The sequence below is a fragment of the Nomascus leucogenys genome, chromosome 16 (genome assembly GCF_006542625.1).
Source record: "Nomascus leucogenys isolate Asia chromosome 16, Asia_NLE_v1, whole genome shotgun sequence".
Classification (NCBI taxonomy): Eukaryota; Metazoa; Chordata; class Mammalia; order Primates; family Hylobatidae; genus Nomascus; species Nomascus leucogenys.
The window spans coordinates 77998688-78025999 of NC_044396.1; the positions used below are offsets into that span (position 1 = coordinate 77998688).

The window sequence follows — 27312 nt, forward strand, 5'->3', positions numbered from 1 at the left end:
TCACAAGGGTGCTGCACACACAAAATGGTCATTTCCTCTGCTTTGCACTTTCAGCAAATAAGACTTGAAGTCAGGTTGTCATGATAGTCTTGATTTAACATATCCAATTCCAGTAATTTAGAACTTTCCTTGGATCTGAAAATGCTCAGGACCCATCATTGAGTGTCTATTTTGATTTCCCTGGAGGTTGAGAAGGAGATGCCTTTCCAGGCTTCTGAGAAAACACATCCTTCTTGGATCTTCACTTCCTTGCACAGGCTATTCTTCTTGCTATCAATGTGTTTCCTTCTTATCTTAGTTGGCAAATTCAGAACCCAGGCTTCAAATTAACCTCAGGTGGAACTCACCTGTGAGTAAAGGTTTTCCTGAAGTTTGCAAAAGCAGAGAGAGTCACAGTCATGCCCCTTGTTCAAAACACTTCTAAGCACATCAGCTCCAAATTCCAATTCTGCAGTTATTTGTTTAACTGTGTCCCTTTCCTGTAGACTGTGAAGTCCTTGAAGAATGGCACTGTATTTTGTTCATCTTTTTGATTCGGAACACTTAGTGTGGAATGAGCCTGAAATTATAAATTGAATAGATGAATATACATAAACATAAAATAGATACTGTTTTCAAATGTTTATTTTCAACAGAAATATTGAACTCATTGTCTTTTGGTGAGTTGAGTTTCATTTTTTGAACACCATGCAAAATTATGCTGCCTATTTTTCAAGGAATAAAACAATGGAAAATTATACCAGAAAGATGAGATTTCTTCACTTCCTCCTTTCTCCACTGCGGGTAAGTTTATTTTTATTTTTTTTATTTCCACTTTAGCTATGGGCTGCTATAACATGCATAATTATTTAGTGGACTACTGGATTTAATGATAAGGTCTGTCTGATACACAGGATGATGTCTTGGAACTGTCACAGCTGAGTTGGGAGAAAGATATAGCTCAAGATGAATGGCTGAATTCAGATTAAATCATCACTCTTTGGGCATCTACTAAAGATTGGATATGGTGCTGAAAACATCACCTTCATTATCTTAATAGTCAATTGACATTAGCACTCCCGTAGTGCCAGTGTAGAAAGGGAGGCTCATAGAAGTGATTTAATTTGCTAGAGATGACCCAGCTATTAAGCATATGCTGAGTCCAGATATCTAGTTTCACACAGACTGGAAATGGGCTGGGATTCAGAGAGGACATGGGAGTGCTTAGCTAGTGGATGTGTCTCCAAGATAGCCAAGTCCCTGCCAACCCCGAGGCTCTGTGATTTGCGTGGCTTGGTGAGGACCTCTACTGGCTAAACTTCCTGGGATGATAAAATGCAGTGGGGCTGGACATTGGGGGGAAGAAGGGCAAAGGATCTGAGTTTGAGTATTGGTCTAGTCACTTATTGGATGCATTGGGTGTTTCTTGCTTCATGCCACTGTTTTGCCTATGTCCTTCCATGGCTCCCCAGTGCTCTTTGAACAGAGCTCATGAATCCGTCAGTTGCTGCATGGCCTGCCTCTCCTTCTCACTCCAGCCTCAACTTATTTCATACCCTGCTCCCTGCCTTGGGGCTGGTCATACCCGGAGGCTTCAGAGCCTGCTCTCTCTTGCCTTTGCAAGTGCTGTTTATTCTGCCTAGAATTCTCTTCTCATCTCTCTTGTGCCACTTAAAAAAAAAGGCTTTTCATCTTTCAGCTCTCAACCCAAGCACCTGTTTCTCAAGGCAAGCCCTTCTGCTGCCCCAGGGCCAGCTCAGCTTCCATTATGAGTCCCTGATACTGATCTGTCTTCCTTTCCTTCAGAGCCCCTCACTTGTTTTGCAGGTAACATTCACTAATGGATTAGGTAATTCATACTGGTCTTTCCTTTTAGACCGGAATCTCCATAAAAGCAGGGACAGCGTAGCATGGCTGGCACAGATCATGTTATCTACTCACAGACAGCTACTATCTAAACATTTGCTTGCCCTCTCTGAATCCCAGATAGTCTCCACTCTCTGGGAAACTAGATTATGGTAGCTGGCAAATCAAAATTTGTGATTCAATTTCAAAAAACTGTTTGCCATGTCTTCAGAGTACGAACTCAGTTCGAATCTACAAACTCTAATGGGTCAGATGACTAAGAGTGAATGAATGGAGAAGGAAGGAGTAGACACAACTGGGCTTATCATTGCTTAGCTGTCTGCAAGGCTTGAGCTGCAGAGTGCTTGCTATTTTGTAAGTTTTTGACCTCTGAAGGAGAATTCCAGAGCTGGTCTACTTATCTAATTACGAGCCCATGTTCACAGTAAAATCAATTCTTCATGTAGTATGGGGTTGAGGGATCGGTAAAAGCATTGACTTTGCAACCAGACTGCCTGGATTCTACCACTTATTTGCTCTGTGAATTTAAGTGACTTACTTAACCCGTCTCTGACTTAGTTTTGCCATCTGTAAAGTGGGGGCTATTACAGTATTTATGTTGTATGGTTGCTGTGAAGATTAAATAATTTATATTTATTTTACAAAGTGTTTATAATAGTTCCTGACATATAATGCATGCTATATAAGTAATTTCTATTATTTATTCTTTTGGAGATGGGACATACTATGCCTTTTCAAGTGCCAGCCCCTATAACCACTTCCTTCCCAGGCATCCTCCCATTTCCCCCAGTAGCTGTAGCTGTTTCTGCCTCCCTTCTAATCTGAGTTGCTAAAATTTGAGTGTGTCTTATGTGTTGGCTTATGACAATATTGGTTGTTTCTTCCCTCTGTATTTTCCATTGCAAAGGCTTAGTTCTCCACTAGTAGGAAATAGTCCTGTTGTCTCAATCATACTTGGGCTCTGCCCCAAGAAAATTTGATTCTCCAGATGCAATCAGGCAACAGGAACAATGTTGGGGAGGTGAGAGAGCTTGAGGAAGGTGGCTTTTGCTGGTGGGAGTCAATACAGCTCAGCTCCCCTGCGCTAAGTGGAGCTGCAAGTTCCAATGTGAGTCTGTGTGCTCACTCACTCTCCCCTGGCTCATCTCTCAGTGGGCTCCTTGGCTGGCAAGCTGGCATTACACAAACAGGAATGCTAATGAAATGCCTTTCCAAGATGGGTGCCAGGCAATTTAAACACACAACTAGTTATTAAGGTTCTCTAATGGCATAAGAGAGTTGAGACTAAAGTCTGAGCTGGCCAAGGCAGAGAATGTTGTCTGGTATGGAGGACAGAATCCAGGCTGTACCAAGTAAGACGTTGGTGACCTTAGGGAAAGTCCCTTCCTCTCTGTGGCCCACCCCATGTGTTAAAGGAGAAAGTTCATTCACCCATTCAACACATATTTATTGAGCTTCTACTGTGTTGTAGGCACTGCTGGAGAGATGAACTCTCAGATGTATTATATTGAAGTCATTTTGTGAAATACATGACTGAAAGCTCAAATATGGTGAACTTGGGGACAGGAGCAGATGGACTGCATTATCTTAATCTGTGTAATCAACACATGGCAGAAAGCGTGGTGGATAAGATGAGCTCTGGAAATATTTGGTGTTCTTTTAAAAATTCTGCTTTTGGCTTTCTTACTTTCTAAAATGTTCGTATACTATTTAATCGATGTAGTTTTTCATATTGATTATTTTCTTCCTTCTATTTACTTTGGGTTTACTTTGCATTTCTTTTTCCAACCTTTGAAGGTGGAAACATGAACCGCTCTTAGTCTTTTATTTTTATAAAGTTGTAAAATTTCCTCTAGCACTGCCTTAGTTATGAATAATTTTTTTATTTGCTGGGTTTTTACTATGATTGTTTCAAATACTTTAATGTCCTTTGTGATTTCTTTTTCAACCTATGTGCTGTTTGGAAGTGTGTTGTTTAATTTCTAAATATTTGCATATTTTATGTTTTTAGTTGTTGAATTCTAATGTATTTCCTTTGTACTCAGAAATACAGATGGTAAGCACTGTGGTATTTCCTGTGAGCTCTAGAAGAGACGGGCTCTATGTATGTACAGCCCAGCTTTGGGCCAAGGATCAACTCAGATTTCCCCATACGGCATTCTGAGGACTCTTGTCTGAATAGTACCCTTCTCTTTGTTAATTTGCCCTGCAAATTCCAGTTTGCATTCGCAGCTCTCAACTTTAATCTCTGCCACCCCAGCTCAGCAACACTGCTGTGCTCTCCTTGGGCTCCATCTCCTTGTGACACGCAGATCCCTGAAGGTTCCCTACGGCAGAAAGTTGAGAAAACATTGAGCTCACCACATGTGTTTGCTTTTTTTGATAGCATTATAGTCCTCCTCCAAAAAATGCTTCACTGTTGTGTTCCATTTCATAGTTGTTTACCTTTGTGAAGGGAGGAAGAACAGTCTAGGTAACACCCATACTCTGTTGCAGCCAAACCCAAAATATTACTTTTTAATTTAATCTTATTTAAGTTGCTAATATCGACATAACAAAGTGGGTTCTGAAAGTTTAGGTTTTAAAATGCATATTTTTTAATTTTCAAAATGTGCTTATTTTGTTTTTACCAGGGCCATCTTTTTAGGTTTTTAATTTAACTTTTCTTTGCATTACTAATTGTGATTTATTTCTGTTTACACATTTTGAAGAAAAAAATTATGAAATCATCTTTTTCTCCATTTATGAGCTTCCATCATTTTGAGCAACTAAGTTGTGCCTGCAATTGCTATATAAAACCTCTTTCTAACAATATCTGAACAGTGCTTTTTACTTGATGCTTTTTAAAGATAACATAAAGAACTAGTTACAAATGACTAATTTAATACATAAGATCAACTGTGAATGACTTACTAATTGGTTTGCTTAAGAACAATGTTATCATCTCACAGTAAAATGATATCCTGATAAAGCTGTAACAGGTCAATGCCTCCTATCTCAGCCCACTCAGGTGACAGTGAGTCCTTTAGTAATGTATTCTGGGTAATATTGCTGTCTTGTGCTTGCTTAGATGTTCTTACTAATTCATTTCTGATTTTACACATTTTGCTGAATCTCTTCTGTGGTTCATGCTTGCCCATGCCAGGTGTGCCAAATAATTCTGTTTCAGATAAGTCACTACCTTGTATCTGTGTGGAAAGTGTAACTCCAGAGACTTCTCAAATTCTTTGTTTGTAATTCCTTATAGAACACCAATTACGAACAGCTTTCATTTATTGCACTTTTAAAAAAGCTATTTATGTTTCTATTGCCTATTGCGTTCATCCATACAAATGCTGAAATTTGAAGGATTTTTTTTTCCTCCTTCAAAGTATACTCTGCAAAATTACTTTGCTTAAGCTCTTTGTTATCTGAGAATGGCTTCTCTCTATGGCAAGGAGAGGGGGTTAGGCTGCTTGGGTTTGGATGAAAAAATAATGCAAGTTTATGCTCTCTAAAAAAGCCTGTTTCACTTGGTCAAAAGTTATTGATGCTATGCTTAATTCCTGTGTCATATTGTAAAATAATTCCTAGATGTAATCATCTTAGGTTTTGCCTTTACTTATTTAATACTCATTTAAGATGGCAAACATGATTTAGTAACATTTATATTTTGGTTATTTGAAAGCTTTTTTTCTTACTTATTGATTCTTTCATATATTTCTAATAGATAAGACTGCTAGCTCAGTGAATTCTGGTAGATGAGGTATTATTCTATCTTCTACTCACTTGTATTGATTCATCCAGCAGATAGAATTTAAAATCACAAATGCTACTATTTTAGGGAAAAGAATCATGCTTCATACTCTGGAGGATACAAAATAAATTGCCAGTGCTCAAGTTGCTTAAAACATAGCTAAAGGTCAGGCAAAATTACATGCAAAATTAAATGACAACTCACATTTTCTAACTGGAAAAAATTAATGAAATTTTGTAAAAAATAAGTGGTTGGGCAAATAATGTGGACAGTTCATAGAAGAAACTGAGGATTGGAGTGGCTAAAATAGCTTTTTATAGAGACTGTGTTGTCAATTGTATAACCTTTGTATACTTATTATACAAAGAAAAAAACCCTTGCTGCTTAAACCCTGTGATTGTGTTTCTGCGCAAAGGTTTAGAAGGCTCTTTGTTCTTTGAAATACAACAGGCCATGCTATCTAAGTTACCATCATATCTCCATCCTATTTAATTCATAACATCTCATCCCTCTGCTCTCTTTGTTCCAGTAGAGAGCCTCATGCTTTCTAGAGCCCCAACTTTCCACTTTCATTGTTGCCTCCTCACTCACAAGGCTGTCCAAGGTTCTCTTGAGGCCAACGATGGGTTCAGCTCCATATTCTAATTCCAAACAAGGTTACAGGCCACCATGGACTTCTATGTCCAGGTCATAAGTGCTGGGATAGGCTCCAGCCACCCATGCCCCTGAACTGAAATAATGGGGTAAATCATTATCTTATTTGAAAGACTATATATATGTAAGATTTTTCATATATGTGAAAGATTATATATATGAAATATTTTTCGTATACATTATATATACACAAAATATATATGAGAGAGAGAGAGAGAGAGCACACTCACATTTGTTTCAATGTTTACCATTAGAAGTGCTTTGGTTTTTATTTAGAAGTTTGGTGATGTTTCTGTGACCAAAAATATGCTGTAGGAACTTTGTTTGTATCAATGAACCTATTTTGTTATAAATCCTTTCACTTAAAGTCACAGTTTTCAAGAACCTGTGGATGATATTGAGGACTTGTTGTATTTCCAATTTGTCCTCATTTCATCCACATTATTACCCCATGGAGTAGATACAGTAATTTTTATTTATATTTCATATATAAGACTCGGTTATTGAATAGGGGAAGGTATAACCCAAGACTTCTGACTTGGATTCCAAGGCTCTTTCTTTCACCCTCTACCTCAATTGGAGGTCTAAAAATTGGAAAACAAGACAAAGAGAATATAAAAGATAGTGTAAGACTTTTCTTACATCAAAAAAAGAGTCAGAAACAAAACCTTCATTTTCCAATGTGAAGGAAGTATTTTTGTGTGTGTTTTTGTTTTGTTTCCCCATGGTTTTGAGTTTTCCAACTTTCTCACTTTCCCTCCTGGGCTAAAATCCCATAAATTTCCTTCAACTGATTTCCAGCTCAATTATGCAAACTCAAGAGACTTGTGTAGCTTGAATGCGTTTGAAGATAACCCTTAATTAGTGATGCTTGGGTGAAATCCTCAGGCATTGGTATCTCATTCGTTTTACTGGGGCTCTGGTATTTTACTTAAAGGATCAGCAGTGTGTAATAACAAGGTGAATTATGTGGTCATGACCTGAAACTCATTATGATCATCATATAACTTTTGATTCTTTCCCCTCCCTTTGCCAAAGTCCTTGGAATAGGGGAATAACTTAGAATGTAAAACTACTGTGCCTCCAGATCTTTTTGACACAAATTCACTCCACAAATATTACCTATGCATGATCATGAAGCAATGATACTTCTTTTCTTCTGTCTAGGATGTGGTTATAAGGCACTTTGTCCACTAAAGTAGGACATGGATGACTGGAGGTGTCAGAAACAGGAATGGTACCTGTCCAAGGAAGGAGGGAAAGCTGGGGTGGACAGATGGCTGGTATACCTGGGATCTGATAGGGAAGGGCTAGACAGGTGGCTGGTACAGCTGGGATCGGAGTTCAGTAGAAGTGCACAGGGATCTACTCAGAGGAAATGATTGAAAAGCCTGTGGGTTAACAGCATCAGGGTCAACTGTCCACAAATCATGAAGCCCCAGTTTCTGAGCTGAGTTGAAGAGCAGAGAGGAAAAGAAGTTAGGAAGGGCTAAAAAAAACAGGACAGTTTTAAAGGAGTTACATGACTGAAACAAGAATTTGAAACAAGCTCAAGGAACATGTCAGAGATTCAATTAACTGGAGTAGAGAATGAGATCCTGGCAGAACCAGTAGCAAATATTTCTTTATTCTGTATCCATGTATTAGACAAAACCTGCTTGTATCACATCACACGTAAGAGTAAGTTTATCCATTAAATTCACAAAGGCTTTTTGAGCACTTATCATGTTTGTAGTAGGTGATGGGAATTCAGTAGGTGAAACAGAAAGGCATCCTGCTGTCAGGCAGTTTATATCCTAATGGAGGGTGAGCGACAATAAACATAATAAATAGTTGAAGTTAAATAGAGACGACATTTAGTATGTAAAAGGTATTGTGTAATGTGAAAAATGGGTGTAGGATAAACAGCATTGAGAGTGCTAGGTGTTCAATCAAAATGAATGCAGACTTAGGTAAATGGAAACTTTACTTAAACAGCAGGGAGAATGCCTCCATCTCAGAAATCTCAAGTGTCTCAAAATCGAAAGGCAGAGGACATATCTTTTGGAGAGAGAGAGAGGTAAAACTGACAGGGAAGTTCGTAGGGGCAAAAGGCAAGAGGGCAGGGTAAGAAGGTGGCAAAATCAGTTGCTTCAGCAGAGAAATGTTTTTCTTTGTGGTCGGCTGATTCTCGGAATGAGTGTTGAGAAGGATATTCTGCACCTGAGGTGCTTAGTGCTTATTTAAAATTGAGGGCAAGTCAAAATGTAGGGGCCTGTAGGGAGGGGAGAAGTCTGGCTGAAGTTTGGTCAAGCCAACGTTAATGGGCAATGGTGAGCCCTTGATCACCAAGGAGACTGTTTATGTGCCATATTCAGTAGAGTGGTCCAGGAAGAGCTCATTGAGAAGGTGACATAATAGCAGAGTTGAAGTAAGTGAGAGAGCAAAGTCTAGAAAGCTGCGAGGAAGCAAAACATGCTGATATCAAGAGAAAAGCATTCTAGGCAGAGGGAAAGGCAAGCACTGAGGTGAGAGTGCAGCTGTTGTGTTTGAAGAATAGGATTTTCCAGAGACTTCCCTGATAATATCTTCTATCCCACATGCTCCTTTGCTATGTGACCTTGCCATGTTACCATGAGCAAGTGGAGTTTATTACTCCATGCCCTCAAATCCTGGCAGGCCTGGTAACTGCTTTAACCAGTAGAATATGGTAGAAGTGTTGATGGGCCTCTTCCAAGCATAGTCTTTCTTTAACTGGCTTGACACTTCTACTTCCTGCCTCCTATAGCACTTGCTCTTGGGACTCTGACCCTCAGAACACTGAATGCCATAACTTCTGTGCTATGAGAAGCCCAAGGCATGTGGAAAGGCCATGGCCAGAGGCATGTAGGTGCTCTTGTCCATAATCCCAGCTCAGCTCTCAGCATCACCTGTCAGTCACTGCAGTGAGCAAGCTACCGTGGATGTCAGCCCATGGATCCTTCAGATGACTTCAGACTCAGCTGACATTGGACTGTAACCACACAAGAAGCCTTAAAGCACAAATGCCCAGTTGAAGTCAGTTAATCCACAGACCCAATAGAGAACATAACAAATTGTTTTAAGCCACTTAATTCTGGGTGGCTTGTTATGGAGCAATAGATAACTAAAATAAATAAAAAAGAGAACATGGTAGCTAGAGGAATGTGAGCAAGAGGGAAATTAGCAGGAGATGAAGTCAGAGAGGATTTGGGAAGTTCAATAGGATATTTTCTTGTAACAACTTTGAGTTTTGCTTTGGGTGAAAGAGAGAGATGTTCTGGGGTTGTGAAAGAGGAGTGACATGATCTGACTTCCATTCTAAAAGGAGCCCTCTGGCTGCCATGTGGGGAATAAACTGTGCATACTTTGGTAACAATTCAGGTAAACAACGGTTCTATTTTAGGTTGGATAGGTAGACAGGTGGGAGATGAGAAGGTGTTGCTGTCTGTAAATATTTTGAAAGTAGAGCACAACAGTGTTTCCTCATAGATTGAGATATAAGAGATGAGATTGCCAATAATGTTTGAGATACTAGAAAAGGATGTTTCCATTTTGAACTGAGATGGAGAATACTGCTGGAGGGCAGGCTCAAGGAAGAAGACTAGGGATATATTCGTTAGAAACACTGTTGGCCATCTCAGTGGAAACATCAAGTAGGCAATAGGATACCATAGCTTTGGGGCTGGTGAAGGTGTCAAGGTTGAAGATGTACATATGGGAGTCAGCAACATGTGGGATTTTTAAAGTCGTGAACTAATGAGATCCCCTAGGGAGTGAATGTAGTTAAGAGAAGAGAAGAAGACTGACTGACTACTAACGCATTGCAGATAAAGCAACTGGGAGAAGACAAAAAGTTAGCAAATTAGACTGAGAAGAAACAGTCAGTGACATAGGAGAAAAACCAAGACAAGGAATATGCTGGAAATCTAGCAAAGAGAGCATTTTTTAGTAGGAAGAAGTTATCAGCTGGATCAAAAGCATTTAGGACAAGTAAGAAGAGAACTGAGAACTGACCTCTGTATTCAGCAATGTGTGGTCTTAGCAGAATCACCTAATTTCCTCTTTCTGTTTCTCCTCATACACAACACAATATTTACTGAGCATTTACTATATGTCAGGTACTTCCTAGGCTTTGGGGAGAGTAAACCAAATAAAATCTTCCCTCAAGGAGTTTACAACCATTCAATCGATTAAACAGTATTTACTGCACAATTACTATGTGTAAGACACTGCACTAAATACTATGAGAGATATAAATGTGGGGTAAGACATGTGTTTAACCTAATTGGAAACTTTAGACAGAAACACACAGACTTGTAAATTGCAGTACAAACAAAGCCAACAAGAAATGTCAAAATGAAGTATAAAGTTTCAATAAATGGCAGCATATAAGACTAAATGCCTTGTGATGAAAGGATAAGTAGTCTAAATTGCAAAAATGTAGAAAAGCTTCATGAAAAGGCACACAAATAAAAAAGTGCAGGGTTGGGGAGCCTATGATATAGACATTGGAGGTCAACAAATGAGCAACTCTGAGAAGACCAGAAAATGAATATAAAAAGTTAGTGCAACGACATGGGTGAACCTGAAGGAGGTTTTGCTAAGTGAAATAAACCAGTCACAGAAGGAAAGATACAGTATGATTTGACTTACACAAATATCTAAAATAATCTCATAGAAGTAGAGAGTGGAAAGGTGGCTTCCAGGGACTGGGAGAAGGATGAAATGGGGAGTTACTGTTCGATATGCATAAAGTTTCAATTATGCAAGAAAAACATGTTCTAGAGATCAGCTGTACAACATCGTGCCTATGGTTAACGATATTGTACACTTACAAATTTGTTCAAAGGACAGGTCTTATGGTAAAAGTTCTTACTGCAATAGATAACAAAAATTTAATAATTATTAATTTCTTAAAAAGTAAGTGGAGATACATCAAGAATGGATGGGGCCACTTGTATGACTTTGGAATTTGGCCTTTTCTGTGCTATGGCAAGGGTGGAGTTTGAGGGATGAAGAGGTTTTTAGACCATTGGATATATCATAAGGTTTCTATTTTAGGATAATTCAATCTAGTGGTGGAAGTTAGGATGGTGTGTGGGTGGGGGATGACAGGACTGAGAAATAATACTGCTGACATGGATTGCCACTTAGAATAATATAGGTATTTTAAAGCCTTTTCAGTCTCATGGAGGCTTTCCCTCTCCACTGATGTGTGTGTTCTTGTACATTTAGGGTGGGATGTGTGTGTGTTTAGAAAACATCTCTTTCTGAATGCATTAATTTGTAGGTACTCAGTTTTTGCTGCCAGAAATGGAATCCATTCATTTCACACTCTATCTGTCACTAGTATTTAAGAATTTAACTGCAACGCTTGGGGTTTCCTTAGATTCTACAACAAAAAGGGCTTAATTTGTTTTAGGATTTGCTTGTATCCTATTTTCTGCAGCACTGAATTTCATATTAGCCATATACTCTCGCCCATAGACAAGGTCCACGTGAAGGAATTCTGGAGAGACAACTGCCTGGCAGCAAAATGGACTGTGCCCTAATTTTACAAAAACTTCTTCTTAGAGGTTATAGAGGTGAGGAAAAAGAAAAAAAACTGTATGTGTTGCTAGCATGAGGTTGGTCTAAATGTGAAGTAGCCTTGACATCTGGCAATTTGCAGAGATTTTGTACATTATAGGTCCTGTCGTTCAAGGCTGGTCATAGGACCAGTGGACCAAGAAACAGGGATGTGGTTTGGGGAGCGAGGTAGATTCTCTTTAAGAGCAGTCAACTGTTATCAATTTTATGAAAAGATCAACATCTAAGAGTAAGGCCAGGACAGTGCATCTAAGAGTTAACCATGTCTTTTCTCAGAAAACGTGACAAAAAAACAAGTCTGGGAAAGTACTTTTTTGTTCTCTTTGTGGTTTGGAGCTAAGAAGTATAAATGGGTGGAGGTACGCTTGAGGTTTACATCTTCTTTTGTTTTTGCATAAAGATTTTAGTTCTTTATACTCTTGGGCACCTTTTGCTTACATACATCCCATTGGATGTCAGCTTTGCCCTGCATGGACAGCAAACCACAGCACATAAAAAGTGCCACCAAAACGAAGTGAGACTAATGTCACAGATACCACTAATTCCCCAAAGTCTAAAAGGGATGCTTACATTTTCCTTGTCCTTTAGTCTAAAATGTAGCTTTAGCCCAGAAATTAAAGGGATAAGTTATCTTGTCATGTCTATGAATAACAGAATGAAGTCCACAACAAAGTTTTGAAAAACTGTATAGATACAAAAAAAAATAATAATAATAACCTCAGGACTGTTGGTACAAATGGGCAAACTACTGGTCAGCCAGCAGCTGTATTTCCTAATGTTACACTTTGCCTACAGTTCTAACTTGTAACTACTAAACAGGAAGGTATTTTTTCCTTTCTCTCAGCTCACCCACCTCCTGTAATTTCTCTTACATTGATAGTAAGCAATTACAATCCCTGCAAAAATAAAATGATAGGCCCGTAAAATGTATGTTTCCACAACAGAAGGAAGAATCCCTAGTTTCCCCAAGACCAAATATAATTTTATTCAAAGCTTCTCAAACTACCTGTGGGAAAAGGATAATTTTATTTTTTTAAATTTCTAATGCTGATTCTTTCATAAAATAGAATAAAAATCAATTACTATAAAATTAAAAAGGCATAAAATGCAGCTTTTTTATCATCAGATTCAACAGACATGAAATTTCTTTGCCAAATGTCTATAAAAGTTTCTAAAGACTTATTCTCAATTTCAGTATTCATCTTGTCAGAGATAAACATTTGCAGACCTGCATTAGCCTGTTGATGGCCTTGGAATATCACCTTTCTACAGTTAAATATTCTGAGTGAATATTGTGATTAATCTTTTTTTGAATGCACATTAATTGAAATCTTTCTTTGTATGTATGTATGTATCTATCTATCTGTCTATCTATTCATCCATCCACCTGTTTATCATCTATCTATGATTTACCTATCCATCCATCATCATCTATCTTTACTATGTATATTATTCCTTCCCTAGTTTGAGGTCATATGCTTAAATGCTATTTTATTCTATTTTCTTTTCTAAATTTGTTTAACTTGTGGCTACAAAAACATCTCTCACTAATGGATCCCAAACCAATTGCAAGAAAGCTGGGAAGAATATGTGCGTCGTGTGTGTGTGTGTGTGTGTGTGTGTGTGTGATGTTGGTTATGCCTGTAACAATTTACTGTAACGTGTTGAGAACTTGTGGGAGAGTAGTCACTTGGTCCTGGTTAGTGAATGTTCTTTTTATGTTTTCTGACTGCAGATTTTTAAGTAAATGATAAAAGTCACATTAAAAAGTGAATCTGTTTATATTTTAGGCTTCATTTCCTTTATTTCTTAATATTAATCTTAAGGGTAATGTTTTGATGGCAGAAATGTTTTTGGATATTCTTTGGTTATACCTCAAGGTTTTCACAATGAATAGCTTAACTGACCAATCTTTTTTATTTTTTTTCAGATGCTTTACTGCTCTTGATTTTTTCGTCATAGTGTTCATTTTTTTAAATTATGTTCCGCTTAGTTTGAATCTTAAATTATTTATTCCTTCTCATTTTTAAAGATGAAGGACTTAGTTAGCAATCTTTTTCAGTCCCTATGTCTTAATTCTGTTTTCTATGACCTGCAGAGACCAAAATTAGCATATCTGGGGCTTACCACTCCTTGTAATTGCTTTGTTTATCCTAGATTTGTGCTGATTTTCATCTAAACCTTTGTCTTCTGAAAGTCTAAAAGGCAAAATCTGAAGCCATTCATCTTCTTGTGTCTTTAATATTACTTACCTTCCTCCTGGACTCATGTTAAGATTATCCTTACATTTGGAGGGGAGGGAAAAATATTTTTCCATCTACCCTCTTCTAGATTCTCAGTTGAAGGTCTGCAACGAAAGATAGATTAATGAGCAAAAGACTAACAGAAGTTTACTAATGTGTATATCTCATATGTATATGAGAGAAACTCAGGGATGAGTAACTTAAAGGTTTGGTTAGAACTCGGACTTATATAGCAAAGGAACAATACATTTTTAAAGAAGTGACAAGACAGAGGAAAGGGACCTTTAACCTCTAGAAATAGTAAATTGTGGAAATGCAAATATATGAAAAACTAGTGGTAGACGAAGTCTAGTTGGTAAAGTTTATTATGCAGATCCCTCTGGTACCATCCCATCTCCAGGATGACAAAGATCTAAAGTTGTCTCTGGTGATTAACTTTCATCCTTCCTGGTACAGAGGTGAAGAGGAGCACTTTTGCAAATTTACTTCCTAATTTTAGGAAAATAGGTGGAGGGCAGAGAGCTTTGTATTTTTTTTTTTTGGGGGGGGGTATCTATTTCTTCACATTTTTTTACTCAAAATCCTTATTATGCCAAAGTGGCATTTTTGCTACCCATGAAATTTAAGGTCATAAAACTTGAAAATTAGAGGAAAATTTTTCTCTTCCAATGTTGCTTCTAAGAAAAAATCAATGGCAAATTAAAATTAATGTCCACATGAGATTTCATATCTGGGATTTTAAAAGTAATGTGCAGTGAAAAATCACATCTCTAATTACACAAAAATAAATACAGATCATGGAATAAAAACAAGAGCTAAAGAGTAAAGAGAAAAATGAGATAAAAACACACATGAAAATCTATTCTGAAACAGCACCTGGATTTGAGAAGAAAATTAAGTTGCTTTCTTGTATAGCATGGCAATTAAGAGCATGACTCTGGGGCCAGATACCTATGTTCAAATCTATCTGACACCATTAATGTAATTGTGATTGGGGTCAAATAACCTCCTTAAGTCTGAAATAAGTGGGGATAAAAATAATACCTTTCTCATGGTATCATGAGGAATAAATGATTTAATACGTTTAAAGCATTTAGAAAAGTGGCCAAGGAACTCTAGGTATAAAGATGAATGTGACATACTTTATGTTCTTTGAGAGCTATCAGTAACTCTTATAAGCAAAATGTAAAATAGTGAAAGTTAAATGCGCCAAGATGGATAAATGATGGACAGATAGATGAGCATAGCAGTGTGGACATTAGAGCATCTATTCAATAAATAAAGAAGCTGAGACCCAAAGAGTTTGTGATCTCTCGGCTAACAAGATCACAGGCTGAGAATACAACTTCTTTTGCCATCTCCAAGGAGAGAACCAAGGAGGGAGGCTTTTTTTCCTCTGTGCAGTGTAAGTTCAGTTTCTTTACTTACTAGATATATGGTCTTGGGAAGTTGTTCAGCTGCCCTGAGCCTTAATTTCTGTATCTATGAAACAGAGATGATAATAGTATTTGCCTCTGAAAACTGCTGTGAGTATGAAATGAGATGATATGTATAAAGGGCTGTGCAGAGTGCCTGGCTTACAGCAAGCATTCAATAGATTTTAACCTCTATTAATAGTAACATAAATATTTTATTTCATCTCAATGCCATTTGTGGAGAGTAGATTAGATACCTGGAGATACATAGTCAAGATTAGTACTATTCTTGTATCCAATTTTTGCTTCTGAGGAGAGAATACAAGACAGAAATAATCAGAAATAATAAATACATGAGATAAATACTATAATTACAAGGCAAAGTCTTCCCAGAAGAAGTAATTAATTGCGAAACGAAGTGACATGAGTTTTCCTCCTTTCTCTTTAAGCTCCCACAAGAGGCTATAAAATGCCTCAAAATACTCCAACATATGTGCTTCAGAAAAAAAGAGAAGAAAAAACCTCTGGACAATGCAGTCTATATAAAGTCCCTTGGGCAATTCCTGGCACCCAGAAGGTGTTCAATACAGGTTGAATTGCCTCTTTATGTAAATGTTTCTATGCCTTCTCCACAAATACCCAATGTCCCCAAAGCAGGTTTGTCAACCTTGAGGTCTGAGTAATGCCAAAAAGAAAAAAAAAACCTGTCCTTTGTAGGGGGAAGTTATGGCGTTCATTTGCACACAGTTTGGATGAATAATAAAGCATCTAGAAATATGTGCTCTTAAGGGCTAGTTTTAAAATGTAATATGGTTAAGCCTCTGAAAGCTGTTGGGTTTTTTTTGAAAGATGATTGTGGCCTGAATGATAATGAGTGTCACTGACAACCACATAAGTTAGAGAACTCTTGGAAGCAAGACTTATGATGAGAAAAATCACAATTAGTTCTACTGTGCAGAGATGCTATTCTGTAAGCTGTTCAGTTGCTAATTCAACGTGAGTTCCCTGAAGGCCTGGGGATGCACAGCAACCTGTGTCCAGCACTGGAGGCAGCCCGTGAAGTGTGGAGTAGAACCCTGTTCAGGTGCTCAGGTTCCCATAAAAAGACAACACATACACCCACAGGTCAACCAAATTACATTGTCCAAGGTCAATAAAAATTCTGTAATGAGGAATTGCAATGCAGAATGCGATTCAGGCCAGATGAGAGGCATAAGCAGTAACTTCTTTGAATTATGGGGACAAGAAGGCACTGAGGAATGCAAGGACCAGGGAAGGTTTTATGGAGGAGGTGAGATCTTGAGCTGAAACTCAGTGGATGCTCAGCAGCAGGAGATGCATGAAAGAGCTGAGTTGCCAGGACCATGAGAAGGGGTTGCTGCTATATAAGGGGAGCAGGCCAAATAATGTTCTGCACTTGGGAAACCTACTGGGGCATCTCTTAGAATTATCATGCTATGGCTTGATAAAATGTGGTAACTAGGGGCCTAGACTCCTCAGGGATGATGGTTTCAGTAGCCCCTCCAGGAAGGTCACCTACACTGACAGAGGCACTAGCCAAAGCTTCACGGGAAATCTAAAACAGTGTCAGAGAAGAGGGATGATGACCATCACTTATGGCCTCAGGTCTAAATGCTACAACAGATTACTTTATTCCACTAACTTTTCTGTTTATAAATTTTCTCCTAGAAATTGTGACTAACAAGAAAATGTAAGAATCTGTGACAGATGAGACAAACTTCATGTGCCCACCCAGAGTATTTCAGGGCAATGTTTTCAGTGCCCGATTGTCTATTGGGAATAGAATAACCCAGCTCCTTTAAGTCATGACCACCCTTAGGGTATATTTTATACTTCAGAGCCTTCTGCAGAACAGGCTGCAGTTGGAGCTTCCTGAGAAATCACACATCTGCTTGGCTTCTTCCCTTCCCTCTCCTGCTTCCTGCCTGCCTTCTTATAAGAGAACATCCTTAATACATCATTTATACTGGGATCCCTGCATCAGGATCTGCTTCTGGACCTACAAGAAACATGCATTGGATGTGGATGGAGCGAAAGTTTAAAGGACAGAATCAGCATGTTTAATTCGCTTGAGGTAACTGTTCTTATTTAGGTAGAAAAGGAGTGAATGGACATTCTGAGAACGAGTTTGGAAACCCAGTTATCGGATGGTGTTTTTCAGAAATTTAATGAAGCTAAATAAATTCATAATTTTTTTTTGCCTGCCTGTCAGCCGAGACAGCTTATTACACATGTAACTGCTTAGATTCAGCTGAAATATAATAGAGTCTATGTTCTTTGTACTACAAGAACCCATGACTTTCTACCTAGGGGCTCCCTCTGCCATGATAGTATGCTTGACCTGATGTTAGGTGGGCTGAAATGCAGGGAATTAATATCCTCAGGGCAGCTGTCAACTAATAGCTAATGGAAATTGTTATATTAAATATTTCATATTTCTTACTGCTCAGGTGAGTCATCTCTGAGGCTGTTCTGCTCCATCTCCTGGAGACTGAGACCTTGTTTCCTACAATGACATTCCCCTTTAACTTATTTTTCTTGCCTCCCCCATTCTCCAGCCCCCTACTGATGTTTCTTGGGATCCCATTCCAAATCTATTTGCAATAATCCCGTGTCAGGGTCTTCCTCTGGGGGAATCCAAATTAAACCATGAAGTTTCCACCTCAGACCTTTCCTAGTCCCCTGAGTGCCCTCTACTGAGAAGCAGTGTCTATAAGAGGCAGTTTACCTATATGACACTACCCTGCAGTTTTGGAGTATGCTTCTTCCGAAGTTATTCTTCACTTTGTAACTCATATTTATGAACACGGTTAGTAAGGATACATACTTTTTTTTAAAAATTGTGACAATGATCTTAACAATCTTGAGTGATATTGCAGACAATACGTTTGGGATAAAAAAAAAAACCAAAACTCATATTAAGGAAATCATAACCATCCCAGAAGTAGTGTACAGCTGTTCTGCAAGTCACCAATTCAGGCAGTATCTATCAAGCCTTGGGCATGCATAGGGTACTGTGTGGGAGCCAATATAGTTGTGAGTGTGGATGTGACTTTGAGGAATACATCCCATAGTCATGAAAGCCAAGAGGATGTTCACATTCGTTAATTAAAAAGGAATGAAACTGATTTCAGTATGGGGCTTGCTCAGAAGGTGTCCCAAGAATTAGCTTTTAAGGAGGAATTCTCTCCTGGGTTTGAGTTAAAAAAGTCAATCCTGAAATAAGTGAATATACAAACCCCCAGAGTGGCTGGTTACCATGTTCTAACATTCATTAGGTTTCATGAGATGTAACACAATTGATTAACATAAATCATTCTATTTCATATTCTATCTCTTAGAGTCTTCAGTTTTTGCTAATTGCTTTGTGTGAGTTTGTCTTGTTTCTACAAGATTTGAGATGTGTTCTGTAAATCCAGTGTATTATACAATTTTAAACACATATGGTGACTTCACCTACTTTTTAATTTCACAAGAGTTTATTAAGTACTTAGAGTGCTCCAGGCACTGCCTTCTGAGAACAGATGCCCACTCACTACTGCAACTGTATGTCTCCCCTTGCCATGAAAAAGCATCAGAGAACACATGGTCTGGACCTGCAGGGAGCTCCTGGTCTAGCTGCAGAGACAGAAAAAGAAGAACTTGCTAAACAGTGTGGTAGGTGTTGTGACTGGAAAGGGTAGGGAATAGAGGAATTTCAGCCAGACTCAGCTTCAAGGTGGTGGGGAAGGCTGGGGGCTGAAGTTGGGGCCTGGGATAAATCCAGAAGAGATATCCTCTAAATTCTTATATATATACATTGGGACTTAGCCAGTTGGAGGGAGGGCGTTGGAGGTGGAAGGAAAGGCACAAGCAGAGTCCTAGACATGGAGAAGTGCAGGGGGTGTAGGAAAGCAGCTGGAGGTTCCACACAACTGGAATGTAGAGTTGGCTAAGGGCTGGCAAAAAAAGGGGGTGACCTGGAACATGAAGGATTTGAATGTTGTGCTATGCAGCATAGGCTTTCCTTGAAGGGCAATAGGGAGAGACAGAAAAATTTTGAACACATTGGTAACAAAATCAGATTTTCACTTTTGTTCATTCTGGCTTCTCTGTGGAAACTAAATTGTGAGAAAAAAGAGTGGAAGGAAGGCGGCCATTTTGGAAGGTAGTACACTAGCCTCGGAGGGATGAGGTGACACACTGATTGAGTCAGCATGAGTGCAAATAGAGAGGTGTAGAAATGGGTATTCACAGGGCAAGAAAGGCTATGTGTAAGAAAGGTGGGGTGGGGACAGGCAGGCACGGGAAGGAAGTGCATCACATGCAAGTAAGTGAGCTAGGCTGCAAGGAGGTGTGCCTCAGCCTCTCAGTCTTACTTGGGGTAGGGGTGGGGGCGGGAACAGCCACAGCCTCCTTCCTGTTTCTGGTTTTTCTGTTTGATGTTATCTCTGTGTGAAACTCTTCTAGAAGATCTTTGGTTAAGCGTGACAAGGCCTACCACAAACTATCCCCTTTCATCTGCTGACAAAACCTGCTGACAACGCAAAAAAATCTACATCCTGTTCTTTGTCTCATAGCTGATAAGCTGAGATAATATCTCTGCTCTCTGAAGCTTACTAAGAAGAACCACAACCACTACTGAGAAAAACATTTCCAAATGTTTTGGAAAGTTAACAAACTGTGACATCTGCAGTTTGCAACTGACCACAGTGTTAAACCACATCATTTGCATTTGTTTACCCCTCCCTATAAAAGCCAAACTGCCTAAGAGGCTGAGCCATTCCCATCATCTTCAGATAAGGGTGGTTTTCCTATTGCAATAGACTAAATAAAAGCAATCTTTCAACTTGTCTGTTTCTTTTGACAGGATTGGTGCCATGACTCAAAATGGGACCATGCCTTCAGATCTCCATCTGCTCCACCCAGGTAATAAGGACACTTGGAGCCTTTGTGCTCCATTTGTGACTGGTAATACGGGGACCTAAAGGTGAGCTCTATTCCTAATTCAATGTTCCAGATTCTTGTCTGTTGGTAGCATGGTAGGAATTTAATTTTCATTGAGTATGCAGTTGATCTCTAGTGCTGGATTTGTGTGTATGTGTGTGTGTGTGTGGTCACTTGGTAATCTCTGTAAATGAATTACATGGTTTGCAGATATTGTGTCTCTGTTAGGTCAGAAAGATGCCAGAAAATTGGGTTTGTTATTTTTGTTTGTTTGTCTATTTTTTTTCTCTATTTTGAACTCAATCAAGAATTTCTACCCAGTCGAATGAAAAGAGCCCTTTTTATAGAAACGAGTTATGTATTTCTGGTCTATGGCTGAGATTTTAGAATTAAAATGATAAGTTCTCTAGATCTGTATGTATGTGTCTGTGGGTATGTAATATTTTCCTGCCTCCAGATGGTATTACTAAATTAGATTATCAAAATTTTTAAAGGTACTATTTTCTGATTGACTTAGAACTCACTAAGGTCTTATATAAAAATACTCAACAATTTCTGGAAATTAAGATAATTGCATTTCTACTTTTAATAGGCTTGTAGATACTAGCTCAAATATTCTAAGAATTTAAGTTACATAATTTAGGTAAATTTTGGCAAATGAGAGTAGCTTTATTTTGTTGGTTTAATTAAAACAGTTATGTCTTCTGAGTTCTCAGTATTAGGTATTACACAAGCATACATTTTAATCTACTTAGGCACATTCTTCCTCAGTTTATACAGGATTCTTGGTTTAATAATCTATCATCATTTTAGTTACTATATGTTTATAATTATAAAAATATAAGTTTGCAGTTAGTTAAATTGAATCACTGTTTTGACAAATGTTAATTACATTTTATAGTGTGTCATCCTGGCTCAAGACCAAGATCTTTTGATAACATAAAACTTTAGACTGATGCTAAATTTGGTTAATTAATGGGCATTCATTAGATACCTAGATTAACTGTCATAAAATACTGAAGCATTAATTACTAAGTATAATTTTCTGCTTATAGACTTTTTGCTTATTTTTATATAATACGGAGAGTCTATATATTTGGGTGTGTTAATGAGCATGTTTTTTTTTTTTTTTGCTACAGTGAGTTGTATTATAGGGATGTTTATTACTGCAAAAATTATGAGATGTATATTCATAAGATCTGTTAGTCTGCTACGAAACAGTGTGTATGAAAATAGTTCACAATTACCCACTGAAAAAGACTCTTCCCTTGACCAAACTTGAGTTAGGCTCCTTGGAGCATTCTTCCTAAGTAGACTTTGACCTTGGCCTGCCCAGCCCAGTTTTAGCAAAGATTCCTGCTTAGAGAATTTATCAAGAATTTACTAATTCTTGATATTAGACTACTGGATATTTGATCAAGTTTCTCACTCTCCACTCTGGATATCTTAGTTTTAGAAAGTAGTTTTATTATTAATAGCTTTATTAACAGTTTTATTATTAAAAATAATTTTATTAAGCCAGTTTAGCAAGAATCCCTCTACCTTTGATATCTAGTTAAGTTCTTAGTAAATTTCTATCTTCTTACCACCTTGCTCTACTCCTTGGCTATAAATCCACAACTGTCTTTGCTGTATTAGAAGTTGAGCTCAGTTCCATACAGAAACCTCTCTCCCCTACTGCAGCAGTTTGAATAAAATCTAACTGGCAGTTTTAATACATATCCAGTAACTTTTATACTACCTCCAAGGTTTGTCTATGCAATAGGAGTTACTGTAGTTAAAAATAATCAAGGCCGGGCACGGTGGCTCACGCCTGTAATCCCAGCACTTTGGGAGGCTGAGGTGGGCGGATCACAAGGTCAGGAGTTTGAGACCAGCCTGACCAACATGGTGAAACCCCGTCTCTACTAAAAATACAAAAATTAACCAAGCATGGTGGTGCACACCTGTAATCCCAGCTACTCAGGAGACTGAGGCAGGAGAACTGCTTGAACCTGGGAGGCGGAGGTTGCAGTGAGCCGAAATTACGCCACTGCACTCAGCCTGGGCGATAGAGCAAGACTCTGTCTCAAAAAAAAAAAAAAAAAAAGTTATAATCAATATATGTCAATGAGATGAATGAGATTCTAGTAGACAGTGACTGTGGCAGAAAGGAACATTTTGAGTGCAAGGTATGCAGGATATTTTTTTGTTAAGGAAAACAGGAGTAATTTTTTTTCTGAAGTAAAATGAGTAGTTATTCCAGGATGAGAAAGGGGAAAGTGTAGGGCAAAACCCTACAAAACCCTAACTAGGTAGAGAAAGCTGTAGAAGGTTCATGGACAGGAAGTTTTATTTCTTGTAGTCACAGCTGGCTAAAGTTTAATGGGTTTATTTACAAAATGTTTAATATAAGCATTAGTATCAAATATGCAGATGCAAAACTAGAATTTGTTTTATGCTCTATTAAAATAATTTCTTTGGATTAGCATATTATCTTAATAAGAGCTCGTATAATTTTCTTTACCTTCTGAGTAATCTGCTTAGAAGATAAACATTCAGAATCTCATCAGAATAAATTTCTGTGCTTTGTGCTGACTTTTTTTGAGTCCTTGATTATTTAAGAGAACAGTCTTCATATAAAAGAGATGAAGTTCTTTGCAATTACGTTACCTCCTATATCTATTCTAAAATTATTTTTCATCATTTGATTAAATAGATAACCAAGTACTATTTCTCAGTAATCTATTATCCTACTTAATTAAGTATCCAAATTTCCTGACAATGTTTTATATTTTACCTTCTGAAAATCAAATCCTAAATGGTATCTTTTGCACTGTCAAGGAAAAAAACATGTACAAATCTGAAGTTAAGTGAGGAAATCTTTACTAAGGGAGAATCTTTCTTACAATAGAAAGATGCTCAAGATCTAAGCCAGGAAAGTCTCAGGCATGGGATGAGCAAACACAGCTTTTATATGCAGAGACCTTGGGAGAGATGCTTGTGGAAAATGGAAGGGGGTTTGATGCTAAGAGTTGGGGTGTGTGTGGAGGGGTGGGGTGGGGGACTGTGGGGAGGTGAGGGATGATGCTGAAACTTACTGGGCTACATCAAATATTGGTAGCAGAGAAGTTAAGGCAGGAAGATTGGTTTATGGTTAGGCACATGGGGTGGGATTCTGGGTCTAAGACAGAGCAAACAAATTAGAATGCTGGAGGAGGTTCATACAGATTTGAGAACCTAGTAGTTTAGGCAAACCAACCTAAGGTTGTGTTAAGGACAGAGTTTAATCGCCCTATCAGTCCTCCACTCTTGTTCAAGAAAGGCTCAGAAAAGGTGTCCTTGAACAGAGAGACAAGGAGAATCTCAAGTAGGAGATGGCTGAGTAACTGTGTTGTTCCTGGAGGACTAGTTAAACCATCTGTTTGGCATGCTGGCAAAGGTCAGTTGTTTTACTGTCCTTCAGATCAGGCATCTTAAAAGTGGGCTGCCTAAAAGGAAAAAAGAGAAATGTTAATATAGAAGGAGATATTAAAGTGAGAAAAGACAGAAGTTGAACCCAAGGGTATCCATTTCAGGGGGTTTCAAGGGGTTAGTGGATGAGCCCTTTTGATCATGTAGCATTGCTCTTTGAGCATTTTGATGCTCTTGGTAATGTTGCCCAGAGCCTGGATTACCTCTTCTATCAGAACATGCGTGATCTGGGCATTTCCCCATTGTTTTTTTGTGGTCCAGTCAGGGCTTGTCCAGAGAAAAAGAGAACCATGAATAGTCTGCTAGCAATGATGGGTCTTTATAGGTTTATAACAAGTCATCAGACTTGAGCTTGCAGTAATTCTTCAGAGCCTGGGGGCCAGCCACAAGGCAACTTAGGGTCTCAGTTGTGATCTGGATAGTAAGGTTTTCTCAGTGACTATCAGTAACAAAAAAGGAGAAAAATTGGAACATTAGTTTAGGGGTTTGTGGCTAGATATTGAGGGAAATTGAAAGATTTGAAAATTTAGTAAAAGTGGACAATTTGTGCAAGATAACAGATTCAAGTACAATTTATTAGTAGTTACAAAAACTGGCTTTCCCATAGTGTGAGAGAAAGTCAATTAAATCTCTACCGGAGAAGAGAGAGTTTGCATAACTGTCAGTTACCTGCAGTTTACAAAGAGGCACTACATAGCTCAAACACAAATTAACAGGATCAGAATCTGATAGTCCAGAAAGATGTGCTATGATTTCCCATGGAAACACAAATTTTCTTTCTACAGTTACTCCTCCTCTTTTGATCAAAGACCATCTCAAAGAAAGATTATTCTTGATCACAAATTAAGGTTGGTCTCATGAGATTCGGCCTGGTTATTTGCATAGGTGCAGCAAGAGTGGCAATTTACATATAGATCATATTATATTTGCTTTGCTGGAAGTTTTCATAAAAGAATGTCAAATTAGACTTTTCAAAGCCTCTTGAGGATAAGAAGCCAAGCCAACAACTCACATCAGATTTCACATGCAGTACCTATCGATTTGGCAGGCGTTCCTTTCATCTTGAGATCCCACAAATATCCTAAGATTCCAGAGCCTGCTGGGAAGTGACATTCCTTGCTCACCTGCAAAGCTGAGAACCCTGTAAAGCCAGGTTTCAAGCCAGTTTTCACAAGAGGAGCTTTGTAAGCATTGGCCCTCTAAGGTCAACCTTAGTTCCTTAAAAGTGTCTGGTCATATCTGCTTAAATAAGTGTCACTCTCAAATATGACATTTAGGCAAAGCCTTGGTTGTATTACCAATGTTTTTGTTCCCTGTTAACAAAGAGGACAGACTCTTATGGAATCTATGCAAATAACCATATTGCCATGAAAATAAGAAGACTCAAGGAGAATTTCCAAAGTTTGAATGAGTGAGTCAAGGAAGAAAAGTTTCATTTCTGTTTACAAGAAATTAGCATAGTCTATGAAATTGTTATGAGTGATGAATAGCTTAAAAAAAAGAGGAGGGGTTTTCTTATGTACAGAAAATAGAATATTAGGCTAGGCGTGGTGGCTCACGTCTGTTATTCCAGCACTTTGGGAGGCCAAGGCGGGCAGATCACGAGGTCAAGAGATAGAGACCATCCTGGCCAACATGGCAAAAACCCGTCACTACAAAAAATACAAAAATAGCCAGGTGTGGTGGCACTCCCCTGTAATCCCAGCTACTCGGGAGGCTGAGACAGGAGAACTGCTTGAACCTGGGAGGCAGAGGTTGCAGTGAGCTGAGATCATGCCATTGCACTCCAGCCTGGGCAATAAGAGCAAAAATCTGTCTAGAGAAAAAAAAAGAAAATAGTACATTAAAGGAATAGCCCTATTCCAAAAAAGTCCCATAATTATCCATCATCAATTCATTCACTCCTGTGTAATTAGTTCTTGTCCCACTTGATCCCAGATTAGTAGGCCTATGAACCCATCTCTTTTTCAACTAGAGTTCTGGGATTCCTAACTCAGTTCACTGTTTTGGTCCCAAAGTTACTTAACGTAATTAGAAACTTTTACACAAGAGCACCTAGCATAATCCTTTTCCACGTACCTCTGAGTCAGTCCTTTTTTGTTGGAACAAAGTCCTCCATAGATAACAAAAGACTTAAAATTGCTGTGGTTAACGTATTTTTGATAATTTTTGAAAGTAAAAGATCTGATGAAAGGTTGCTATAAAAATAATACATTGACAGAAAAATTTAATTGTCGTTATGGCACTTAAAGTTGCTACAAAAAGTTTCAGAGAAAATATGTGTAAACATAATAATTAATTTTATTTTCAAAAAAGGGTGGATATTACATCAAATTTATGAAAGTGGATGGGCATAGTTTTTATAGAGAAAACATTTTCAGATATAACATGATTGACTGGGCGCAGTGGCTCATGCCTGTAATCCCAGCACTTTGGGAGGCTGAGGCAGGTGGATCACAAGCATAAGGTCAGGAGTTGGAGACCAGCCTGGCCAACGTGGTAAAACCCCGTCTCTACTAAAAATACAAAAATTAGCCAGATGTGATGGCAGTCACCTGTAGTCCCAGCTACTCGGGAGGCTGAGGCAGGAGAATCTCTTGAACCTGGGAGGCAGAGGTTGTAGTGAGCCGAAATCGTGCCGCTGCACTCCAGCCTGGGCGACAGAGTGAGACTCCGTCTCAAAAAAATAAAAATAATAAAAAAAAAACATGATAATCATGAGACATAATATTGTCATGACTATATCGAACATATAGTTAGAATATACCAAGAATATATTTAGATTATCAAGCAAAGAGATTCGGTATATTTGTGTAGGTTTAGGAAAAAAATACTCAAGTAGAACAAAAACGTATTCTTACCATGTGGACAACTCAGAAGACATAGCTATATTTATTAAATCAATTATATTAAACTACTCTCAATGGCCAAAGGTTTATCTAAATTAGGTGAACTTGAATTTTTTTAACATTTTGTTAAGCTTTTATAAAAATACTTTTTTCACATTGATATTAAAAATTTGATTTTCCTAATTTCAAGGAAGTTCAAGAATACTTAACTTATGTAGGCTCTCATTCATCTCTAAGACAATCCAAAAGGAGCTTATTTAAGGTGTTTTATAATTTAATGTGGTAATACCATCTGGAGGTAGGAAAATATTACACAAACAAAATATATGTGCACATGCACACACATACATAAACATATAGGCAGACATAGCCAACTTACAGCTTTAATTTTTAAATTTTAGCCATGACTTAGGCATAATCACAGAAATGCAAAACTCACTGATTCATATAAAAAAACAGTATTGACTGGGCAAGGTGGCTCATGCCTGTAATCTCAGCACTTTGGGAGGCCAAGGCGGTCAGATCATGAAGTCAGAAGATCAAGACCATCCTGGCCAACATGGTGAAACACAGTGTCTACT

At 38.2% G+C, this 27312-nt stretch overlaps 1 long non-coding RNA gene across 1 annotated transcript in view; it reads right to left on the reverse strand.

Annotated features, from left to right (window-relative positions):
• Positions 1-534: 534 nt before the first annotated feature.
• LOC115830663 overlaps positions 535-27312 on the reverse strand; it is a 28337-nt gene continuing 1559 nt past the window's right edge. The window contains exons 2-4 of the long non-coding RNA XR_004026212.1: positions 23671-23895; positions 14077-14171; positions 535-559 (exon numbers count right to left, since the gene is read on the reverse strand). This is a non-coding gene — a long non-coding RNA (uncharacterized LOC115830663). The remainder of the gene's footprint in view (positions 560-14076; positions 14172-23670; positions 23896-27312) is intronic.